The following is a 5,973-nucleotide window of genomic DNA, read 5'->3' as shown; positions in this document are numbered from 1 at the left end:
GTTACAACATTATACAACAGTGTTACAACATTATACAACAGTGTTACAACATTATACAACAGTGTTACAACATTATACAACAGTGTTACAACATTATACAACAGTGTTACAACATTATACAACAGTGTTACAACATTATACAACAGTGTTACAACATTATACAACAGTGTTACAACATTATACAACACAGTGTTACAACATTATACAACACAGTGTTACAAAGACGAGCTGCGGTGTCCGAGTGGTTAAGGAGATGGACTTGAAATCCATTGGGCTTTGCCCGCACAGGTTCGAATCCTGTCCGCAGCGAGTGTTTTTATCTGTTCTTTCAGGAGGACAAGTGTGGTACATACTCTACCTCTGGAATCAATAAGTTCGAACACATGTGATAAATGCTTCAGAACTTATGGGAATGTTTAGTGAGATAACGTTCAGCCAGACAGTGGCTTCATCAGTCCTTTATAGAGAAGAATGGTGTAGAGACAGGAGGAGTTGGAGGTAGTCTGTCCCTCAGCCTGAGGCAGTTATGTTCACCACATCAGTCTTGAAGACAGTAGTGCCATCACTGCTATATAGAAGACAGTAGTGCCATCACTGCTATATAGAAGACAGTAGTGCCATCACTGCTATATAGAAGACAGTAGTGCCATCACTGCTATATAGAAGACAGTAGTGCCATCACTGCTACATAGAGAAGACAGTAGTGCCATCACTGCTACATAGAGAAGACAGTAGTGCCATCACTGCTACATAGAGAAGACAGTAGTGCCATCACTGCTACATAGAGAAGACAGTAGTGCCATTACTGCTACATAGAGAAGACAGTAGTGCCATCACTGCTACATAGAGAAGACAGTAGTGCCATCACTGCTACATAGAGAAGACAGTAGTGCCATCACTGCTACATAGAAGACAGTAGTGCCATCACTGCTACATAGAGAAGACAGTAGTGCCATCACTGCTACACAGGAAAGACAGTAGTGCCATCACTGCTACATGAAGAAGAGAGTATTGCCACCACTGCTACACAGGGAAGACAGTAGTGTCATTACTTCTATATAGAGAAGACAGTAGTGCCACCACTGCTACATAGAGAATACAGTAGTGCCACCACTGCTACATAGAGAAGACAGTAGTGCCACCACTGCTACACAGGGAAGACAGTAGTGCCATCACTGCTACATAGAGAAGACAGTAGTGCCACCACTGCTACATAGAGAAGACAGTAGTGCCATTACTGCTACACAGGGAAGACAGTAGTGCCATTACTGCTACATAGAGAAGACAGTAGTGCCATCACTGGTACATAGAGAAGACAGTAGTGCCACCACTGCTACATAGAGAAGACAGTAGTGCCACCACTGCTACATAGAGAAGACAGTAGTGCCACCACTGCTACATAGAGAAGACAGTAGTGCCATCACTGCTACATAGAGAAGACAGTAGTGCCATTACTGCTACACAGGGAAGACAGTAGTGCCATTACTGCTACATAGAGAAGACAGTAGTGCCATCACTGCTACATAGAGAAGACAGTAGTGCCATCACTGCTACATAGAGAAGACAGTAGTGCCATCACTGCTACATAGAGAAGACAGTAGTGCCACCACTGCTACATAGAAGACAGTAGTGCCATCACTGCTACATAGAAGACAGTAGTGCCATCACTGCTACATAGAGAAGACAGTAGTGCCATCACTGCTACATGAAGAAGAGAGTATTGCCACCACTGCTACATAGAGAAGACAGTAGTGCCATCACTGCTACACAGGAAAGACAGTAGTGCCATCACTGCTACACAGGGAAGACAGTAGTGTCATTACTTCTACATAGAGAAGACAGTAGTGCCACCACTGCTACATAGAGAATACAGTAGTGCCACCACTGCTACATAGAGAAGACAGTAGTGCCACCACTGCTACACAGGGAAGACAGTAGTGCCATCACTGCTACATAGAGAAGACAGTAGTGCCACCACTGCTACATAGAGAAGACAGTAGTGCCATTACTGCTACACAGGGAAGACAGTAGTGCCATTACTGCTACATAGAGAAGACAGTAGTGCCATCACTGCTACATAGAGAAGACAGTAGTGCCACCATTGCTACATAGAGAAGACAGTAGTGCCACCACTGCTACATAGAGAAGACAGTAGTGCCACCACTGCTACATAGAGAAGACAGTAGTGCCACCACTGCTACATAGAGAAGACAGTAGTGCCATTACTGCTACACAGGGAAGACAGTAGTGCCATTACTGCTACATAGAGAAGACAGTAGTGCCACCACTGATACATAGAGAAGACAGTAGTGCCACCACTGCTACATAGAGAAGACAGTAGTGCCAACACTGCTACATAGAGAAGCCAGTAGTGCCACCACTGCTACATAGAGAAGACAGTAGTGCCACCACTGCTACATAGAGAAGAAAGTAGTGCCACCACTGCTACATAGAGAAGACAGTAGTGCCATCACTGCTACATAGAAGACAGTAGTGCCATCACTGCTATATAGAGAAGACAGTAGTGCCATCACTGCTACATAGAGAAGACAGTAGTGCCATCACTGCTACATAGAGAAGACAGTAGTGCCATCACTGCTACATAGAGAAGACAGTAGTGCCATCACTGCAACATAGAGAAGACAGTAGTGCCATCACTGCTACATAGAGAAGACAGTAGTGCCATCACTGCTACATAGAGAAGACAGTAGTGCCATCACTGCTACATAGAGAAAACAGTAGTGCCATCACTGCTACATAGAGAAGACAGTAGTGCCATCACTGCTACATAGAGAAGACAGTAGTGCCATCACTGCTACATAGAGAAGACAGTAGTGCCATCACTGCTACATAGAGAAGACAGTAGTGCCATCACTGCTACATAGAGAAGACAGTAGTGCCACCACTGCTACATAGAGAAGACAGTAGTGCCACCACTGCTACATAGAGAAGACAGTAGTGCCATCACTGCTACATAGAGAAGACAGTAGTGCCACCACTGCTACATAGAGAAGACAGTAGTGCCATCACTGCTACATAGAGAAGACAGTAGTGCCATCACTGCTACATAGAGAAGACAGTAGTGCCATCACTGCTACATAGAGAAGACAGTAGTGCCATCACTGCTACATAGAGAAGACAGTAGTGCCACCACTGCTACATAGAGAAGACAGTAGTGCCATCACTGCTACATAGAGAAGACAGTAGTGCCATCACTGCTACATAGAGAAGACAGTAGTACCACCACTGCTACATAGAGAAGACAGTAGTGCCACCACTGCTACATAGAGAAGACAGTAGTGCCATCACTGCTACATAGGGAAGACAGTAGTGCCATCACTGCTACATAGAGAAGACAGTAGTGCCAACACTGCTACATAGAGAAGACAGTAGTGCCACCACTGCTACATAGAGAAGACAGTAGTGCCACCACTGCTACATAGAGAAGACAGTAGTGCCACCACTGCTACACAGGGAAGACAGTAGTGCCATCACTGCTACATAGAGAAGACAGTAGTGCCACCACTGCTACATAGAGAAGACAGTAGTGCCACCACTGCTACATAGAGAAGACAGTAGTGCCACCACTGCTACACAGGGAAGACAGTAGTGCCATCACTGCTACATAGAGAAGACAGTAGTGCCACCACTGCTACATAGAGAAGACAGTAGTGCCAACACTGCTACATAGAGAAGACAGTAGTGCCATCACTGCTACATAGAGAAGACAGTAGTGCCAACACTGCTACATAGAGAAGACAGTAGTGCCAACACTGCTACATAGAGAAGACAGTAGTGCCACCACTGCTACATAGAGAAGACAGTAGTGCCAACACTGCTACATAGAGAAGACAGTAGTACCATCACTGCTACATAGAGAAGACAGTAGTGCCAACACTGCTACATAGAGAAGACAGTAGTGCCACCACTGCTACATAGAGAAGACAGTAGTGCCACCACTGCTACATAGAGAAGACAGTAGTGCCATCACTGCTACATAGAGAAGACAGTAGTGCCATCACTGCTACATAGAGAAGACAGTAGTGCCATCACTGCTACATAGAGAAGACAGTAGTGCCATCACTGCTACATAGAGAAGACAGTAGTGCCATCACTGCTACATAGAGAAGACAGTAGTGCCATCACTGCTACATAGAGAAGACAGTAGTGCCATCACTGCTACATAGAGAAGACAGTAGTGCCATCACTGCTACATAGAGAAGACAGTAGTGCCATCACTGCTACATAGAGAAGACAGTAGTGCCATCACTGCTACATAGAGAAGACAGTAGTGCCATCACTGCTACATAGAGAAGACAGTAGTGCCATCACTGCTACATAGAGAAGACAGTAGTGCCACCACTGCTACATAGAGAAGACAGTAGTGCCACCACTGCTACATAGAGAAGACAGTAGTGCCATCACTGCTACATAGAGAAGACAGTAGTGCCATCACTGCTACATAGAGAAGACAGTAGTGCCATCACTGCTACATAGAGAAGACAGTAGTGCCATCACTGCTACATAGAGAAGACAGTAGTGCCATCACTGCTACATAGAGAAGACAGTAGTGCCATCACTGCTACATAGAGAAGACAGTAGTGCCATCACTGCTACATAGAGAAGACAGTAGTGCCATCACTGCTACATAGAGAAGACAGTAGTGCCATCACTGCTACATAGAGAAGACAGTAGTGCCATCACTGCTACATAAAGAAGACAGTAGTGCCATCACTGCTACATAGAGAAGACAGTAGTGCCATCACTGCTACATAGAGAAGACAGTAGTGCCACCACTGCTACATAGAGAAGACAGTAGTGCCATCACTGCTACATAGAGAAGACAGTAGTGCCATCACTGCTACATAGAGAAGACAGTAGTGCCACCACTGCTACATAAGGTGTTAATGTGTACACACATATAGGACACTCCGGGTCACAGGTAACATCACACACTCCGGGTCACAGGTAACATCACACACTCCTGGTCACAGGAAACATCACACACTCCGGGTCACAGGTAACATCACACACTCCTGGGCACAGGTAACATCACACACTCCTGGGCACAGGTAACATCACACACTCCTGGTCACAGGTAACATCACACACTCCTAGTCACAGGTAACATCACACACTCCTGGTCACAGGTAACATCACACACTCCTGGTCACAGGTAACATCACACACTCCTGGTCATAGGTAACATGACACACTCCTGGTCACAGGTAACATCACAAATTCCTGGTCACAGGTAACATCACACACTCCGGGTCACAGGTAACATCACACACCCCAGGTCACAGGTAACATCACACACTCCAGGTCACAGGTAACATCACACACTCCAGGTCACAGGTAACATCACACACTTCAGATCACAGGTAACATCACACACTCCAGGTCACAGGTAACGCTCCAGATCACAGGTAACACTCCAGGTCACAGGTAACACTCCAGGTCACAGGTAACACTTCAAGTCACAGGTAACACTTCAGGTCACAGGTAACGCTCCAGATCACAGGTAACACTCCAGGTCACAGGTAACACTCCAGGTCACAGGTAACAGTCCAGGTCACAGGTAACAGTCCAGGTCACAGGTAACACTCCAGGTCACAGGTAACACTCCAGGTCACAGGTAACACTCCAGGTCACAGGTAACACTCCAGGTCACAGGTAACACTCCAGGTCACAGGTAACACTCCAGGTCACAGGTAACACTCCAGGTGACAGGTAACACTCCAGGTCACAGGTAACACTCCAGGTCACAGGTAACACTCCAGGTCACAGGTAACACTCCAGGTCACAGGTAACACTCCAGGTCACAGGTAACACTCCAGGTCACAGGTAACACTCCAGGTCACAGGTAACACTCCAGGTCACAGGTAACACTCCAGGTCACAGGTAACACTCCAGGTCACAGGTAACACTCCAGGTGACAGGTAACACTCCAGGTCACAGGTAACACTCCAG

At 46.2% G+C, this 5,973-nt stretch overlaps 1 non-coding gene across 1 annotated transcript; it reads left to right on the top strand.

The window, feature by feature from the left end:
- The first annotated feature begins 227 nt into the window (after positions 1 to 227).
- Positions 228 to 309, top strand: TRNAS-UGA (transfer RNA serine (anticodon UGA)). The gene has a single exon. It is a non-coding gene; the product is annotated as a tRNA-Ser (tRNA).
- The last annotated feature ends 5,664 nt before the right edge of the window (positions 310 to 5,973 follow it).

The sequence above is a fragment of the Cherax quadricarinatus genome, chromosome 44, assembly GCF_038502225.1.
Source record: "Cherax quadricarinatus isolate ZL_2023a chromosome 44, ASM3850222v1, whole genome shotgun sequence".
Lineage (NCBI taxonomy): Eukaryota > Metazoa > Arthropoda > Malacostraca > Decapoda > Parastacidae > Cherax > Cherax quadricarinatus.
The sequence above is the reverse complement of the archived record's forward strand: the minus strand, read 5'-3'. Positions and strand labels throughout refer to the sequence as shown.